The sequence below is a fragment of the Felis catus genome, chromosome E1 (genome assembly GCF_018350175.1).
Source record: "Felis catus isolate Fca126 chromosome E1, F.catus_Fca126_mat1.0, whole genome shotgun sequence".
Lineage (NCBI taxonomy): Eukaryota > Metazoa > Chordata > Mammalia > Carnivora > Felidae > Felis > Felis catus.
The window spans coordinates 44,337,212-44,356,371 of record NC_058381.1 but is presented as its reverse complement, the minus strand read 5'-3'; the positions used below and the strand labels follow the sequence as shown (position 1 = coordinate 44,356,371).

The following is a 19,160-nucleotide window of genomic DNA, read 5'->3' as shown; positions in this document are numbered from 1 at the left end:
CCTCCCTCGAGCATAAGAGCCCCTGGGTCTCCTCCCTGCAAGCTAGACTTGCTGGCAGGTGGATTCCTCCCGCCTGTGGCTACAGCCACTCAGATGCCAGTTCTGTGGCTCACGGCCCAAAGGGCAGCCCAAACCTCCCTCTTTTCATCAGCCCGTCCATTGGTTCAATTCCCTGCACCAGTGAAGCTCTCAGCCAGCCCAAGGATCCAGAGCTGGCCCGTTCACCCCACTCCCTCTCCTGGGAGGGCAGCCACTAGAATCTTCTGCCTAAATCACCCCCCTCGGCTCTTCTCTAAACAGCCCATGGCACTGGTTTGGGCTTCCTTGCACTGGGTCCGGCCTGAATTCTTCACCCCCCTCTCAAGGCTCCAGACCTCCGACGGCCATGGCAAGGGGACAGGAGAGGGCGGAGGGCAGGCCTGAGTAAAACCTTGAGAGTCAAGAAGGAATTGGGTATCTCGCTGCCATTGTGGTTCCGGCAGGAGACCACATGTGGCCAGCGGACAGGTGGAATAAAGCCTTTGCCTTCTAGGTCCCTAAGTACGTTAGAACCTGGGGCGTCTGTGGCCCACACTTAGCCCGCACTCGCTCCTTTCGTCCCAACACACAATCCCATTTTATGGATGAGATAACAGAGGATGAAGTAGGCAGATTGAAATCAGAGAGGAGTTGTGTTCATTTATCCTTGAAGAATATTGACTGAGTGCTTATTATGTGCCAGTCGCTGTTCCAGGCACTAGGGATAGACAGACACGGGAAGGAGATAGATGAAAAGTATGTCAACAAAGAAACACGTATAGTAGAGTGTCGAGTCATGACAACTGCCCTGGAGGGAAACAGAGCAGAGCCAGGAGGTGCAGGGAGACGGCACCACCCCGGAAGGAGGGTTTCTCTGTCCAAGGAGGCAGTATTTGATCGGAAACCTGGACAGAGCGGGAAAGAGCGTCATGCAAACCTTGGCGAGAAGAACACTCCAGGAGGAGGGAACGATGCCTGGTGAAGAAGGCACAGAGGTAGAATGAGCTCGGAGGATCTCAGGAGCAGCAAGAAGGCTGGTGTGGCCGGAGCAGAGTGACAGGAAGGGACAGAGGCAGGTGGGCTGGAGTGGGACCAGACCACGCAGGGCCTTGTATTGGTCAGGGGGACCCAGCTGCTGTAACAGCCACCCAAGCTCTAATGGCTTAACACGTAGAGGTTTGTTTTTCTGCTCATGTAATTGTTCTGTTAGTGTCATAAGACACTATGACACAGGGCACAGGGGTCTTGTTCCACACACCCAAGGACCCAGGCACCTTCCAACTTGGGGCCCTTTCATCTCCTCAGAATCCTCGGTGGATCCCCCACGTCTAGCTGGCCAATGAGAAATGCGAGGGGAGAGGCCACGCCCCTGCCCTCCCCGCCCCACCTCCACCCGTGCAAGGAGGCTGAGGCACGTTGCAGGGGTGAGTCCAGGACCCAGAGGAGAATGTAGGTTTTGGTGAGCACTGGTGGCCTCTGCCGTGAGCCTCGGTGAGGCACTTGGATTTCACTCTACAAGTGGTGAATAGCTGTCAGGAGGTTGAGAAGAGACGAGGGAAACCATCCAGTTTGTTTGAAAGGCTCACTCTGGATGCAGGGAAGGAGGGGCGCTGGAGTAAAGAATCAGCCGGAGTCACCTGGTTAGTTCAGTGCTACAGCTGGAATTTGAACTCCACCAGGCTGGCTCCGGAGGCCTTGGGCTTCGCCCCTGGGTCTGCTGCCTCCCGAAGCACGTCGTGCAGCTGTCAGCTCTTACATGGTTGCAGTAGCCGACCTGCCCACCCGTCTTTCCTGAAAACAGTTCACATGGGAGGTAGAGGACAGGTTTCAGGTAAGTCAGGCCTGGGGTCGAACCCTGGCTCTCTCTGCCCTTGCAACTACAGGGCCTCTGTTGCCTCGTTCAGCCTCAGCTTCCCGAAGAATGTAGCTCATAGGGTGATTGTGGCCATGAAGTGACGCACTGTGTATGTAGTGTGGCACTGGGGCACAGCGGCTCTGTGCTAGGGGCTCCAGGGACAGTCTTCTAGGTATGCTTCTAGAAGCCTTGGGAAGAGCATCCCTGATCCCCAGTGTCAGGCTTTCCTTTTCCTGGAAGCCTGGGATCCTGTCCCCTGGGCTTAAGGCTTTGCCTCCTATGACCATGCAGAATCCACTGACAGAGGTGGCTACAGTCCAAAGTCCCTGTCAATTCTCTCCAGGGGAAGAGCTTCAGCAAACCCTCCTCAGAAGGCTGCTTGAGCCAGTCTGCAGGGAAGGGAGTGCCCACAAGGGGAAAAGTGGCCCTTAAATCAGGACCAGAGATCCACGTTCCCTCCTGGGCAATTCTGCCTGCTCTCACCCCAGAATTCTCTCACGTTCCTTCAATCCATTCCAGGAAGAAGAAGTTGGCCAAACTCTGCTTTCCCCGAGCTCTCGGTGGGACCTCACAGGCTAGGACCTCGCCAGTATGAAGATCTGGGAGTGAGGCCTTGGCACCGACATCTGAATCTCTGAGCACCGAAACTTTGAGCTTTTCTTTTCTTTTCTTTTCTTTTCTTTTCTTTTCTTTTCTTTTTTAATGTGTATTTATTTTTGAGAGAGAGAGAAACAGAGCACGAGCAGGGGAGGGGCAGAGAGAGAGGGAGACACAGAATCCTAAGCAGGCTCCAGGCTCCGAGCCGTCCGGACACAAATCCTGACGCGGGGCTCGAACTCAAGAGCCGTGAGATCATGACATGAGCTGAAGTCGGATGCGGAACCGACTGAGCCACCCAGGTGCCTCCAAAACTTTGAGCTTCTCTGATGCATGATGTTCGCAATGATTCAAAGGAGGAAAGCTCCAAGAAGATTCTAAAAAGCTCCGACCTAAACCTCCTCCTGGCTGAGCACATTTTGACATGTTGAATAGTGACAGGTGGAAGGAAGAGGGATTCTGACAAGTCTGGGCAGGAGATAAAGCCTGAGGGTGCGGGCTGGGGCGGGAGAGTGTCTGGGGCTGTTCACTGGCCACGTTAAGGGGCTGGAGCTAGAGAGCCACAGGAAGGAACTGGGGAGGGCCAAGCAGGAGCATTGAAGAAAACCTGCCAGAACGTTCCCTCAGGACATGCGGAGCTAACAGTTGTGATCTAACAGACAGGTGTGGCTTCGGGGTGGAGAGAAGGACTGGAAGTCCAAGGAGAAGACAAGAGAGAAAGGGAAAGAGGACAGAAGGGGTTTAAAAAAAAAACCTTGAAAGATAACGGAATTTCAGAGTCCACTGAAAATCTCTCCCACTGCACAACACCAGAAATGGGGGGGACGGGGTGCAAAATACAACAAACACTCTGAAAGATATCTTTCGGGGCACCTGGGTGGGTCCGTCAGCTAAGCGTCCGACTTCAGCTCATGTCATGATCTCACAGTTCGTGGTTTCGAGCCCCACATCGGGCTCTGTGCTGACAGCTCAGAGCCTGAAGCCTGCTTCACATTCTGTGCCTTCCTCCCTCTCTGCCCCTCCCCCACTCATGCTCTGTCTCTCTCAAAAATAAAAAATAAGGGGCCCCTGGGTGGCGCAGTCGGTTAAGCGTCCGACTTCAGCCAGGTCACGATATCGCGGTCCGTGAGTTCGAGCCCCGCGTCAGGCTCTGGGCTGATGGCTCGGAGCCTGGAGCCTGTTTCCAATTCTGTGTCTCCCTCTCTCTCTGCCCCTCCCCCGTTCATGCTCTGTCTCTCTCTGTCCCAAAAAATAAATAAAAAACGTTGAAAAAAAAATTAAAAAAAAAATAAAAAATAAAAACATTTTTGAAATTAAAAAAAAAAAAGCACTGAATTCACAGACAGGTGAGGGCAATCCTCAGGGCCCCCAAATGAAGAGCGAGTAGGAAATAAAGATGCTAAGATGACTGTAGATAGTAGCTGCCCCAGGACATTAGCCCAGCTCCCTAACATAGGGTCTTAAGTTTTAAGATCCACACAGCACTTAAGCAAGGGGGGGAAATTGGAATTGAGATTCCAGTGTAAAACCGAAATCCTTTTCATCTGGAATGACCTGGAATGAGGCTGGTGGCCTCACCAGCAAAGAGAGACTGAAGGAAACATAGCCGTCTTGGCCTGGGCTCTCAGTTGAAAAAAAAAAGCGAATCTTTCCTGAGAATTTGGGAATCATAGACTCTTTTCTTCTGCAGGTTGGGGTTCAAATGTACACTGCTTATGTGATTTGGAAAACCACAAACCAGGAAGTGTTTTCTTTTTTAAATTTTTTTTCAACGTTTTTTATTTATTTTTGGGACAGAGAGAGACAAAGCATGAACGGGGGAGGGGCAGAGAGAGAGGGAGACACAGAATCAGAAACAGGCTCCAGGCTCTGAGCCATCAGCCCAGAGCCTGACGCGGGGCTCGAACTCACGGACCGCGAGATCGTGACCTGGCTGAAGTCGGACGCTTAACTGACTGCGCCACCCAGGCGCCCCGGTATGTGCTTTTTTGAAATGCTTATTTATTTTTAAGAGACAGAGTGCAAATGGGAGAGGGGCAGAGAGAGGGAGACACAGAATCGGAAACAGGCTCCAGGCTCTGAGCCCTCAGCCCAGAGCCTGACGCGGGGCTCGAACTCACACGACCGCGAGATCGTGACCTGGCTGAAGTCGGACGCTTAACCGACTGCGCCACCCAGGCGCCCCCAGGAAGTGTTTTCTTTTTCTTTTTCTTTTTTTTTTTTTTTTAATTTTTTTTTTCAACGTTTATTTATTTTTGGGACAGAGAGAGACAGAGCATGAACGGGGGAGGGGCAGAGAGAGAGGGAGACACAGAATCGGAAACAGGCTCCAGGCTCTGAGCCCTCAGCCCAGAGCCTGACGCGGGGCTCGAACTCACGGACCGCGATATCGTGACCTGGCTGAAGTCGGACGCTTAACCGACTGCGCCACCCAGGCGCCCCGGAAGTGTTTTCTTAAAGTCAAGCCAGCTTAGTAGTACCTTGGGGAGCCAACGTTAATCCTCTTGGGAGTCGACGCTCTTAAGCGAGGCCTCCCAGAATTCCCACAGATAAGGACAGCCCACGTGGACATGCGGGCACAACCTGTAACTCCAAGGTACATAAGAAAGCGAGCCACAATGAGTGAGAATCAGCAGCTAAAACAAACAGCAGAATTAGACCTCCAGACGACCTCAGCTATTGGAATTATCAAATTCGGACCAAAATCCAGCAGGTTTGAATTATTTAGAGAAAAATACTAAAAAAGATACAAAGCTTTTACCCAAACATGATTTTGTGCCAGCTTCCCAAAACCTCTTTGGGATAGGAAGGGGAAGCTGCATTTGCTCCAGTGTTGGATAAAGACTCAGAACAGAGGCCAGGAGATCTGCTTGGGATCACACATCAGTAACGAGCAGCATCAGAACGTGAAATCCATGGTCGCCTGCCTGCAAAACCGATGCTGATTTCTTGTAAGTGCCCTTATTCTCAGTTACATTCTCGAGGGCCGCTTGGATGGGGGGTGGCTTAGCAGTGGCGAAGCAGTCAAGGATCAGTACTGGGAAAAGCAACAGGGATGCATGCCACTGTCCTTAGCTCTGACCGTCTGGAACATTGGGTGCGCTCCGTGACCCGTGGAGCCTGGAAACTCCATCCTACTTACCCTAGGAGGTCTGTGTTAGGGTGAGGGAAGAGGTGGAAGAAAGAGTAAGGGAGAAAGAAAAGGAGGGGAAGGAAGAACAAGGGAGGAGAGACACAGATAATGCAAAAAAGCATAATCATGGGGCACCTGGGTGGCTCAGTCAGTTAAGCATCTGACTCTTGATTTCAGCTCAAGTCATGATCTCACAGTTCGTGAGTTCGAGCCCCACGTCGGGCTCTGTGCTGACAGTGTGGAGCCTGCTTGGGACACCTCCTCTCCTTCTGTCTGCCCCTCCTCTGCTCATGCTCTTTCTCTCTCTCTCTCTCTCTCTCTCTCTCTGCTCCCCTGCTTACTTGCTCTCTTTCTGTCTCTCAAAATAAATAAAATAAACATTAAACAACAACAAAAGAGCATAATCGCATAAAAGGACTCTCCAAAGGGAAAAGCGAACCTTTGGATTGACAGTTTTCAAAGATCCAGGCTCTGCTAAGTGATCCATTAAATTTTATATCCCCCTCCTCCCTCAATGATAACGTTGTATCTCAGCACATGAGAGCCTATCTAATGAGAGGGACCACATTAACCCGCCTCCCTTGCAGTCAGATGTGACCTTGGAGCTAAGTGTTCACGAATAGAATGTGAGCAAAGAGAGGGGCTCCATTCCAGGCTGGAGCCATAAGACAGAGGCGTGCCTCCAAGAAAACCCGGCCTTGATTCTAGACCCCAGGGCTGTGGGTCCACGGAACCACACAACAGAAGGAATCTGGGCCCCTGTACGTGTGCGTGAACAGAGTTGCCCGCTGACCTGGGATGTTACAGGAGAAGGAATTGACCTTGTATCTTCTGAGCTGTTGGGGCTCTTTGTTACAGCAGCCTGGCTTTACCTTACCACACCAAGAAAAACACGCCCTGATACTGCTGTGAACAGGTGACAGAGCATCAGAAACACACATGTCGCATGATGCAAAGCTCTGTAAAATTCTGACACGAACCAAAAGTCCGTGCCGATGGCTGGAAGAATTGGCAGAGATGATGCCCCTGAAGTGTCATTGTCACCTGGGTGATGCTGCGAGGCTCACGGTTTTTCTTAGTTTGGGGTTTTTTTCTTGATTTTCTAAATACTATTTCACCACCCATGGAACTTTGACTTTTGTCTCACAACTTACAGTACCGATTCCATGGACTTCTGCCACCTCTCATGTTTCTTACCATCGTGAAGCATATTTTTCCCTCTGAGTATTCAAGAGGGCAAATGCTCTTTCTGGGGGTTCCCCTGGCTGCACAGACAGAGGGAAATGTCCGGGGCAGGAGGAGCCCAGCCGGCCTGGGCAGGCAGTGAGGAGTGGGTCTGCTCACCTGGCCCTTTCCACCCGGGCTCTCTGCCCCTGCTGGACTGGGGCCTCCGGCTGGGTCCCTGGGGGCGTCTTCAGCAGTTACTTTCCTTCTGAAACCAGAAGCGCCTGGTGGGTAGACAGTAAGCCCTCCCCTTCCCCCACCCACCCACATCCTCAGCAGAAGGGACAGGAGTGACCCCCACCCAGGGAGGCCTGAGAGTGCTTCATGCAAATCACGCCAGCCCCCATCCCGGGGGAGACTTCGAAAGCCTTGCCCCTGTCCCCACTGTGCTTGGGACACAGTGTCCGGGGCCTGATAGCCCTTTCAGGAAACAGGGCAGGTCAGAGCGGGAAGGGCCTCCCAACACTCCTTGGTCCAACCCCTTCAATTTACAAAATGGGAAACTGAGGCCCAGAGAAAGGGAGTGACTTCCAGGCAGGGTTTAAGTCTCAGCTCCTCAGCAAGAACATTTTTTACCAAACCCCGCTAGCTCTGTACAGATTTGTGTTGGTGGCCTCTTATCCATGGCATGTATTTTGCATCCAAAAAAACAAACCACATGCAAATATCCCACCCATTCTCACTGAAAATACACACAGTCCCTCTAAACGCTGACCCTGAGCTCATTAAAACCAAGATGCTCTGGCTCTTGGGAAGGAAGATGGACCCCCACCGCCCCGACACATACACACACACCCCACCCCTGGGGTAGCAGAGGCAGACTCCTGCAGGGATGGCCCCGGGATCCCTGGGGTGGGGGGGTGCTGAATGTGCCCCCCACAGCACACAGGAGGAGGCCCTACAGCTAGAAGCCGCTGCCCTGGATTCTGGCCCCATCGATACCTGTTTGCTGTGTGGCTATGGGGCCCTCACGTGCCCTCTCTGAGCCTCAGTGTTGCAGGTGAAAAGTCTCAGCGCGGGGGTGGTCCTGATGACATTCCGGGATCGGAATGGCTGAGGAAAGAAACTTTGTTAGGTCCTCAAGTGGGCAAGCAGGACTCTGCTCCCAGACCGGCCCAGCCCAGGAGGGCGCAGAGAGAAGAGCCAGCTTTCGGGTGGGAAGAGGGAGGAGAGGGTCCCAGCTGCCCTGTGCAGCGGCTCTGAGGTGGTTACGTGGCAGGGACAGAAGCAGCTCGTTGGGCGTGGTCCGACAGCACCTTGCATGGTCCTGCCTGGGACTGAGCGGGTCCTCATACAGGGACGTCTTGCCGGGGTGAAGATCCCACCGGCTAGGGGTGAGTGAACCCTGGGCAGACAGAACCTTGGGGCTCCTTGCCCTCACACACTCGTTTCCTGCTTCATCCGCCCTCTCCTAGAACAACCTGAGGAGGCTGTGAGTCCCGGCTCATCCAGCCCTCCCTTCCTCCCTCCCCAGTGCCAGCCAGCAACCCCTGTGGCGGGGAGGCCTTCCCTGACTCTGCACCGCCTGTTCCCAGGACGGGGCTCCTGCTGCCTTCTTCGGTGTGGACAATTAACAACTTCTCATCACACAGCAATGCCCACCCCCAACCCCATGTGCTTCTGATGCAGCCCAGGAGTTACAAGTTCTCAGGACTAGTCTTCTGATTCCTCTCCGTGAGTAAATGCACTCACGTGATCACAGCAGCCAAGCCCAAGGCCCGTGCCATGGTTCCCCTGGGGGGCGGGGGAGGGACCTCGTGTCACCCAAAGGAGCACGGGAGGGGGCCTCCTGGGAACCCTCAGGTCTGAACAAGAGGATGATCGGAGTTTCTGGCTTTGATTCTGTTTCTGCCTGCCTTGCGTTCAGCCGAGGCAGCCTGCTCCCCGAAGCCCCGCGGGCTGACTCAGAGGCCAACCGCCTCTCTAACCGCGGGCTTCTTCAGTTCCAGGCCGCCCCCCACCTGCCCGGGCCCCGGGCCCTCCCAGCTGGCCTCCACCCCCTCGCCCTCCCCCACTCCTGTCCAATCTCCGCAAGGAAACCTCCTCACAGCTTTGATTTTGGCTTCTCTTCCCCAAAGCCTCATCGTGCTCTGCTTCTTCTCCCCCCCCCCCCCCCCCCCCCCCCCCGCCCCAGAGTAGTTTCTTTAATCCTCTCTGCCAGGAGGCCTCTTTTCTTCCCTGCTCTGAGATCCTCTTCTACCCCTGCTTTTCCTCCTGCTCCTTCTCCCCTTTCTCTGCCTCCTCCACCTCCCCTTCCTCCAGAAAGCCCTCCTTGCTTAATTGGGAAGGGAGAAAGAACACCCCTGAGTCATCTGTAATTGTCCAGCACCATCTCGCCTTCTCTGCCAGATGCTACAAGTGGCTGGGGCCAGAGAGGCAGGCAGGGGGCCCCGCCCACACTCACTGCCACCCGGTACACGGCTTCCTCTTTGGAATTAGTCAGGCTCTTTCTAAAGTTCATACAGAAAAATAACCAAGCAAGAATACGCAGAGATCTTCTAAAAAAGAACCGTGAGGGGGCCTAGACCTACCAACTATTTAAAATAGTATAAAGCTATGGTGATTAAAACAACACGAATAGACAGACAGATCAAGGGAACAGAAAAGAAAACTCTAGAGCGAAAACAAATAGTAACAGCAATTTGGTCTCTGGTGAAGATGGTGTCTCAGATCATTGGGGATAAGACGGGTTATTTATTCAATGGCGTGGAACAAATGGACAACGGAGCTGGACGCCTGTCTCACACCTTGTACCACAATAAATCTCAGACGCATTAAAGGCATAAACATAAAAATATGAAATCCGTAAGATACTGTTAAAACATACTTTCAATGAGTTTGGAGGAAGGAAAACCTTTTGTTTATTTATTTTGATTTATTATTTTTGAGAGAGAGAGAGAGTGCAGGGGAGGGGCAGAGAGAGGAAGGGACAGAGGATCCAAAGCAGGCTCCGTGCTGACAGCGGCAAGCCCAATGAGGGCCTCGAACTCGTGAACTATGAGATCATGACCTGGGCCAAAATTGGATGATCAACTGACTGAGCCACCCAGGCCTCCCAGAATGCCTTTTAAAATACATTACAAAACCTAGGGGTGCCTGGGAGGCTCAGTCGGTTAAGCTTCCGACTTCAGCTCAGGTCATGATCTCACGATTTGTGAGTTCGAGCCCCGCGTTGGGCTCTGTGCTGACAGCTCAGAGCCTGGAGCTGCTTCAGATTCTGTGTCTCCCTCTCTCTCTCTCTGCCCCTCCCCTGCTCGCACTCTGTCTCTCTGTCTCTCAAAAATAAATAATAGACGTTAAAAAAATTTTTTTAAATAAATAAAATAAAGTACATTACAAAACCTAGAAACCATAAAGAAAAGGTTTATAAATCTGACTCCATAAAAGCCAACATTTCATCCATGGAAAAAAAAAATCCCATAAATAAACCACAAACTGGCATCTCTTAGCACAGGCAAAGGGATTGTGTTCTTAATATGTAAAGATTCCTCCAAATCCAAGAAAAATGAACAACAATCCAGATGCAAAACTAGCAAGTAAAGAATATAAATGGTTCACAAAGAAGGAAGAACAAATAGTTCTCAGACACATGAAAAGAGGCTCAACTTCATTCATAAAAGAAATGCAAATTAGCCTACAAGGAGACAGCATTTTTTTTCACCTAGCAAACCAGCAAAGATAAAATATATTTGCCAACACGTTTTTATATATTGCTGGTGAGGGTGTAAATTGGTACAATCTCTAAAAGAGGCCGTTTGACCATATCAAAATTAAAAATTCATATGCCTTCTGACCCAGGAATTCTACCCCTAGATATTTATCCCAGAGATTAAGAACAGACGTGCATTTTTGTAGGGCTAATGTATTGATGCACCTCTCCTAAAACAAAAAATTGGAAAATGGCCTGAATGTCTACATAGAAGGTTAATTAAATGGATCAGCCTTAAGATAGAATACCAGCAACCATTTAAAAAATGTAGCTACTCTCAGGGCGCCTGGCTGGCTCAGTTGGAAAAGCATGAAACTCTTGATCTTGGGGTCATGAGTTTGAGCCCCATGTTGGATGTTGAGATTACTTAAATAAAACTTTTAAAAAATGTTTTTAATGTAGCTACTCTTAAAAAAAATGTAGCTACTCTCTATGTGCTGATATGGAAAGATCTTCAAGTAAAGCGGAAAGATTGAGGGGCAAAAGAGTGTGGGTAGCACGTTACCTTTTCGGGAAGAACAAAAGTCATCTGCCTTTATCGACATAGACGGTCTCTGGAAGGATTTGTAAGGGAGTGGAGCGGTGGTTGCCTGTGGGGTGGGACTGAGTATGGGAAGTCACAGAGGCACTTTTCATGGGATACCCTTTTGTAAGTTCTGGATTTTGCTTTGATTCTAACCAATAAAATCGTTAAAACAAAACAAAATAAAGCAGTTCTGGGGCACCTGGGTGTCTCCATCAGTTAAGCATCAGCTCAGGTCGCCATCTCGCGGTCTGTGAGTTCGAGCCCCGGGTGGGGCTCTGTGCTGACAGCTCAGAGCCTGGAACCTGCTTTGGATTCTGTGTTTCCCCTCTCTCTCTGCCCTTCCCCCACTCCTCCTCCTCCTCTCTCTCTCTCTCTCTGTCAAAAATAAACATTAAAAAATTTTTGAAAATAAAAATAAAAGCAGAACAGTTCTTTCTACAGTCTAAGTGAGCTTTCCTGTCATGGTTGACCCTTGTTTCTTGCGGGTCATGTGTTGTTCTTCTTGTCTCAAAGCCCACCCTGGGAGACCATTCCCATCCCTCTCCAAAAACTTAAAAAAAAAAAAAGGCATGCATTTCCCATGGGACCCTACCCTCACCCCCGCACCCTCATAGCAGGTACATGAAGCCCTACTCCACTGGAGACAAATGAAAAAGTCTAGCTGTCCCCACCCTGTCCCCCATCCCCAGCAATTTCCATACACTCAGCTGTTTCAACATATAGGCAACATGAAGGCCTGGACAGCACTTCAGATTAGATTCCTCTGTGTGTGTGTGTGTGTGTGTGTGTGTGTGTGTGTGTGTGTTTAGGGGATGCTTCTGGAGGGAATGAAAAAAGGGAATCTAATTACATCAGAAGGAATCTTTCCAGCTGAGAAGAGCCTCCTCCCCAGTAAAAAATGAAAACGGTTCTCATGGAGCTTGAGATTGCCCCAAGGCATCTGGCAAGGTTCCTGTTTGTCTTGGAAAGCTGTCCCTCCTTCCAACCAGCAGGTCCTAATCCCTAAACTCTTTGAGGCAGCCATCCAGCCCGGGGCCGGGGTGCAGGATGGCAGCGGAGGGAGGGGAACACACAAAGACAGGCAGCGTGGTTCCCAAGCCTAACTGAACATCAGAATCACCTGGGGAAACATTTAAAAATACAGATTCCCAGGGGCACCTGGGTGGCTCAGCGCATGATCTCGCGGTTTGTGAGTTCGAGCCCTGCGTCGGGCTCCGTGCAGACAGCTCAGAGCCTGGAGCCTGCTTTGGATTCTGTGTCTCCCTCTCTCTCTGCTCCTCCCCTGTTCACGCTCTGTCTCTCTCTCTCTCTCAAAAATAAATAAACATTAAAAAAAATTATAAAAAAGATACAAATTCCGAGGCCCCGTCCCACCTACTGGAGCAGATCTTCCATAGGGTGGGGCCAGGGATCTATATTTTAAAAATATTTTTCTAGATGGTTCTGATATAGCCCATCCAAGAGGTGCTGTCTGGGGCCCCCGATCCAGGCCAAGCCGCTTAGGGAGAAACTGAGTCACAGAGAGCCACAAAGAGCTAGGCTCAACACGTTCTATTTGCTGTGTGACCTCAGGCAAGTTACTTAACTTCCCCGAATCTCCAGATCCTCATCTTTAAAGGGGAACTAAGGTCAGCTCTCCATGGGGTGACTGGGAGAAGTCATCTCATCAGAAAAGCGTGATGATATTTGACAATCCTTGAACTCTACTGATGTGTGAGTCACTGCACTGCGCCCCCTGCAACCATTGCCTCCTCTAGCCTCCAGGACAGCCCTACCCGCCGGTGGTACTATAGCCCCATTTTGCTGCTGAGAAAACTCGAGACTCAGAGAGGTTAAGCAATTTGTTCACGGTCACACAGCCAACCTAAGAGCCAAACCCAGAACTGGAGCTCTTAACCACCACATTTAGAACTGTCTGTCAGCACAGTCCTAGCTATCGGTAATAGGAATATCCTGCCACTGTCCTCAGAGCAGAGAGCAAAAGGATATGGGTGGGGAGAGCACGTCCCGGTCCCCAGGAGGCTGAGGCTGATACAGGTCACTGTGGCCCAGTTACTAAGGTGAAAATAGTAAGTATGTGCTAAAAAAAAAAAAAAAAAAAAAAAAAAAGGCGTGGTCCCTGCTTCCACCAAAGGTTCCTCCGCCTTGGCTGGTCCCCGCCTCGCCTTGTCCTCGCCTGGTGGCCTTCCATTTTCAGTTTCTGTTGTGAAGAGTGATGGCGTCGCCTAGGTGGGAGCCTGGCCATGTTACGAACACCAGGTGGGGACAGGCTGACCCAGCCTGGCCTCGGGCAGTGCAGGCAAGTGGGAACCTGGCAGAGGCCTGCGAAACCCAGGCTGTCACTCACCGCCGTGCACTAATTGCTTTAATTAAGGTGCAGGGCTGTAGGTCAAAGGAGCACATGATCACGGTTGAGGCATGTAAACGGGATCTTAAATTAATTTACAGGGAGGGCTCCTCTTACTGACATCAGCGGTCAGGTCTTCAGCCTGGGATGAATGCGTTCCTGGACAAGAGCTTTGTCCTGATGGAGGCTCCCGAGTGGAGTGGGGCCTAGGAAAGCTCTTTGGAAGAGGTGTGACTGGCACGTGGTCAGGAAAAAAACATCAGCCAGTGACCGTAGCAAGGAGAAAGTTACTGTCTTTTTTTCTTTTTTTAATATCTGTTTATTTTTATTTTTTTAATTTTTTTTTGATGTTTATTTATTTTTGAGAGAGACAGAGACAGGATGAGAGTGGGTTGGGGCAGAGAGAGAGGGAGGCACAGAATCTGAAGCAGGCTGCAGTCCCCAAGCTGTCAACACAGAGCCTGACGCGGGGCTCGAACTCACGAGCTGTGAGATCATGGCCTGAGCTGAAGTCGGACGCTCAACCGACTGAGCCACCCAGGGGCCCCAATATTTGTTTATTTTTGAAAGAGAGAGAGAGAGTGTGAGCAGGGGAGGGGCAGAGAGAGAGAGGGAGACAGAGGATCTGAAGTGGGGCTTGAACTCATGAACGGTGAGATCATGACCTGAGCCAAAGTCGGAAGCTTAACCGAATGAGCCACCCAGGCGCCGCGGACGTTGCTTTCGTCCCTACTGTGCACCAGGTTCATTCACATTAAGAACTCTGGGTCATCCCCCAGCAATACGGAGACAAGCAGTGTGCTCCCCATTCTGCAGATGGGGAAACTGAGGCTGAGAGTCAGCTCTAAATCTGGGCTATGATCACAGAACTAGATAAGCAACAAAGAACAGGAAGATTAGTCAAGACCCCCTATGTCTGTCAAGTGCTTTATCATTCATGTTTTTACCTATTACGAAATCCTATAGCACAGGCGTGTTTATCGCCATTTTACAGAAGAGAAAACTGAGGTCTGGAAAGCCTGAGGTCCTTGCTGGCAAGTGGTCTCTCTTACAGCAAAAGTCACTCTCTTTCCTGGGTACCTCAGAGTCTCGGATCGCAAGGAATCTGTGAATCTACACTGTATCAAATAATAATGGAATAAACACTACACCTTTTATGTTTGCGTGCTGCGTTTCAAATTTTTTAATGTTTATTTATTTTTGAGAGACAGAGAGAGACAGAGTGTGAGCTGGGGAGGGGCAGAGATAGAGGGAGACACAGAATCCAAGGCAGGCTCCAGGCTCCAAGCTGTCAGCACACGTGGGCTCGAACCCACGAAGCATGAGACCATGACCTCAGCCGAAGTCAGACGCTTAAACGACTGAGCCACCCGGGTGCCCTTGTGTGCTGCTTTTCAAATGTTCACCAACCATTACTATATTGGATAAAATATATATTAAAATATAATTCGTAGCTGCTTTTTTATCACTGCATCTCTCCCCCCCAACTTGATCCCAATCGATGGTTACCAAAATACATCCACTAAACCTTGGGGGTCTGAGACATGAGTCGGTGCTGTAAAAGGACTGTTATGATGGAAAAAAAACTGGGAGAACTTGCTCTATCCTCCCCAGGGGGAGCATATTCTGGAAGGAAAGCAGGTACCCTTCCAAGGGAATGAATTTGACAATGGGGGCGCCTGTCTGAGGGACAAGAAGATGCTTCTCCAACAGGATACGGAGGGAGCAGAGCTGGGAGGGCGGATTCACTTTTCTGTGATGATGCCCTGTGACAACCCCCAAATCTCCGCGTCTCATGACAACGAGCTCTCAAGTGTGCAGGCTGGCTGCGGTGGACTGTCCCGGCTGGGATTCAGCTCTGCTCCACGTGTCTCTGTCCCAGGACCCAGGCAGAAGGAGCAGTGACCGCGTGAGGCACGCTCTTCTCAGGCCCGGAGCCCCAGAACCCAAGTGGTCCGGCAGGCAGATATAAGGCCTCTGTTCGGATGAGCCGTAAGTCATGTCCACCCACATTCCATTGGCAAAGCCAAGGTCCCTGGCAGGGGCGGAGCAGTATAATCAGCTCACAGCAAAGAGGAGACAGTGAATAGCTACCGAACAGTAACATATGGCTGTAGGATGATGACTCTCCCTACAGCTACCCGGGAAGGAAGTCCTGGAGGACCCTTCCAGGGGAGCAGGTCCCAAGAAGCCAGAACTTAAAATCCACAGTAGTTTCAGACCAGGACACATGCGGCCAACACCTGACAAGCATTAGGGATGGAGACCTTCCAGGCCCTTGGCCGGGCCCCATTCTGCACCCACTCTGCCCTTGGAGTTACCGCAGCTCAGGCTTGGAGCCTCAGAACAATCGAGCCAGCCCCAGTCCAAGACTCCCGCTTCTCCCGCCATCCCTGCCCATCTCAGGGGATTGCTTCCCCACCAGCTCGTGAAACATTCATTTCCCCTAATTCAAATATTTTCACTCTTTGGAATACTTATTAATATAGTATTTTAAGACGCATTTTTTAAAAATCACTCTTTGCTCTGGCTGGGACAGTAGTTCATAAATTATTGATTTCTACTGGCAGGAAATGAAGATTCTCGTCTTTCTTGAACGAAAAAAGACACTGCCTTGGCTGGAATCTCATAAGGAGAGGCAAGTGGGGGGGGGGTGCAGGAAGAGGGTGTTCACCCATCCAGGGCAAGGGGAGGAAGACACGAGTCCCCTTTTCTCCATCTGTAAATGGAGTTCCAATTCCTGGCTTTCCTCACTCCGGTTTGGGCCGTGGGCTTGGCGGGATTCCTGCTTTGTCTCTGGCCGGCTGTGTTACCCTAGGCCAGTACTTGCTCTCTCTGAGCCACAGTCTATGCCTGTAAATGGCATAGTGCCACCTGCAGCAGGGGGGCGTTGGGAAACAGGGAAGGAATGACACGGTGCCTGAAGAAGTCACCATCCTCCACCAGGTCCTAGTAAGTGGCAGTTTGCTTCCTTCTCCCTCTGGTTTCAAATTCCACCGGAATGGTGCACCTTGTTCTTGCAGCCACCACATTCAGACTCTGAAATCAACACGGGGTTGGGCCTAGGGCAAGAAAAAATTTCAGTCTGGGTTCAGCAGGGAGGCCCTCTGTGCTGCCTACAGGTCCCCCGCAAGGCAATCCAGCATTGCCCTTGAGCCTGGCTTGTCCCCCCGGGAGGCAGGAGTGACCTTGATCAGCGATCCTCAGCGGTACCAGTCGAGGGAGACCGCAGGACTCAGCACCAGGGTGAGAGTTGCCGCGCAGCCTGCCTTCCCTGCCAGCCGCCGCCGCCGCCCCAGCCTGTCGTCCCCAGGGAAGCCATTAGCATCTCGAGACCCCTTGCAAGCCTTGGTAAATCAGGCTTCCTGTGTGGCGGTATTCACTGGAGACTCAGAGAAAGACGCAGAGATGTGGGGAAAGACAGCTGAGAGCCCGAGGGAGCGGGCCAGGAAGGGCGCTGAGCGGCATCTGCACCAGCCCCGCGGAGGAATCTGGGCATTTGACCAGTTTTCCTGGCCATCCGCAGGAGGCTGGTGTCCAGACAGCGGGAGGTGGGGACCGGGGGCCGCAGCAGCCCCTGATCAATGAAGGGCTTGGAGGCTGGGCACCCAGCCCTGGCCCAGCCACCGCTGAATGGGTGACTTCTTGGGCCAGAACCCCAGAAGCAGGGCGTCTTAGCCCCAGGGCAGCAGGACCTGGAAGGCTGGAGTTTCTGGAGACAGTGACCCAGGGGCTTGGTACATCATTTGTTCCTGAACATCAAGTGCAAAAGCTTTGAGTTGGGTTATATAAATTAGGACAGATCCCCGCAATGCCATTCTTGGCCATTGTTCTGATGAGCTTTGTGGGCAGGAGGATAAGGGTTTGTCCTGTAACAGCTCCCGGGGTGGTCCTAAAGGAGCCCAAGGGAGGGGCAAGCCCGTGGAGTCGTGGACGGTAAAAAGTAGTCTGAGTCATTGATCTGGTCCAACCTACACAACCGAATGAAGAAACCCAGAAAACTGAAAAGGTGTGGACAACATCGCACAGCCAGTTAGGGCAGAGCCTGCACCAGGCCCCAGCCTCCATTCCACTTCCTTCTCCACGTGTCTGTTTTCTCTACACCCACTTGGCCGCTGTGGGGCTCACTCTTCCCACCTGCAAAATGGCAATAATCACGCAGCCTTTCCCACCCTAAGATCTGAAACAGATGAAACAGGGTGGGATCAGTCACCCACAGCAGTGCCCTTGGCTTGAGCTCAGGATCACCAGGCCCCCGAAGACCAATCCTCCCCTGGGGGGCGTGGGGAAAGCTCAGCGTAACCTGCTTCTCCCTCGCAGAGCAGCAGAACCCTGATAATAACACATTTCATTGGAACTATTCTCCCTGATGGCTCAGTTGCTTGAGTGGCTGACTTGGGCTCAGGCCATGATGTCACAGTTCGTGAGTTCGAGCCCTGCATCAGGCTCGCTGCTGTCAGATCCTCTGTCGCCCTCTCTCTGCCCCTCCTCTCTCTCTCTCTCTCTCTGCCCCTCCCCTGCTCACACACTCTCTCTCTCAAAAATAAAAATAAACAATAAAAAATATATGGTTTTTTTGGGCACCTGGGTGGCTCAGTTGGTTGAGCGTCCGACTTCAGTTCAAGTCATGATCTCCAGGTTCGTGAGTTCGAGCCCCGTGTCGGGCTCTGTGCTGACAGCTCGGAGCCTGGAGACTGCTTCGGATTCTTTGTCTCCCTCGCTCTCTGCCCCTCCCCCACTCATGCTCTTTTTCTCTCTCTCTCTAAAAAAATGAATAAACATTAAAAAAAAAGAAAAAGAAAGAAACTATTCCCCCTGGGTCCCTGGGCTGGCTTTCATTCAGATCATCTATCAGGAAACACCATGCCCATGGCCAGAGCCAGGTTGAGAAACAGGTGACATTGTAACAATTTTTTTAAATGTTTTATTTATTTTTTGAGAGAGAGAGAGAGTGCAAGCGGGGAAGAGGTAGAGTGAGAGAGGGACAGAGTATCCAAAGCAGGCTCTGTGCTGACAGGCTAAGAGCAGAGAGCCCGATGTGGGGCTAGAACTCAGGAACCACGAGACCATGACCTGAGCTGAGCTGAACTCTGACACTCAACCAACTAAGCCACCCAGGCGCCCCATGAAACAGGTGACATTGTAAGGCTCCTCCACCACCACCCCTCCCTTTCCCTGCAAGGACACTCCAGAGCTCTCTGCCATCAGTGTCCTTCAGCCCATCTCTGAGAGATCTGCATTTTAAAAGAGGAAGGGGGGGGGGGGAGGAATGTCTGTTCTGTGGGGTGGAGGGAGTAAGGGGGAACACCTGTTCCCAAAGGTACAAATGACTCCTGCTAAGATATCAGGGTCTGAGCCCCTCCAAGCAGGAGGGGCATTTGGGCATCTCTGTGCCATTGCTTCCGCTGGGTGTTGGGCGAGCACTGGCTCCCAGGTGCGTGAGGCCTCCCTGACTGCCCCTGGCCGCCTGGGCTCTGGTTTACTCTCTAGCCTTGTGGTACCAACTTCACAGCCAAAGCCCCTTCCTTCCTTCTCATCCTCCTCTCCGAAGCAAGGAGCCCAAAGACCTGAATTCCACTCCCAGTTCTGCCCCTGCCTCTGTGATTTTGCTTATGGGCAAAACATTCCTTTTCTCTGGGCCTCCGGTCTCTCATCTCTAAAATAGGGAGATTTGACCTGAAGATGGTTAAAACACCTTCCAGCCCTAGCTCTGTGGATCTCTGTGTGCCCAGCAAAGGCCTGAGGAGGGAT

At 51.6% G+C, this 19,160-nt stretch overlaps 1 long non-coding RNA gene across 10 annotated transcripts in view; it reads right to left on the bottom strand.

Moving 5' to 3' along the window:
• LOC102899185 overlaps nucleotides 1–19,160 on the bottom strand; it is a 61,140-nt gene that overhangs the window by 4,605 nt on the left and 37,375 nt on the right. For 9 of the 10 annotated variants that reach the window (XR_006589481.1, XR_002738028.2, XR_006589479.1 and 6 more), the window contains 2 exons: nucleotides 7,770–7,880; nucleotides 6,948–7,035 (listed from right to left, as the gene is read on the bottom strand). This is a non-coding gene — a long non-coding RNA (uncharacterized LOC102899185). The remainder of the gene's footprint in view (nucleotides 1–6,947; nucleotides 7,036–7,769; nucleotides 7,881–19,160) is intronic. The other variant, XR_006589484.1, reaches the window with a different exon arrangement.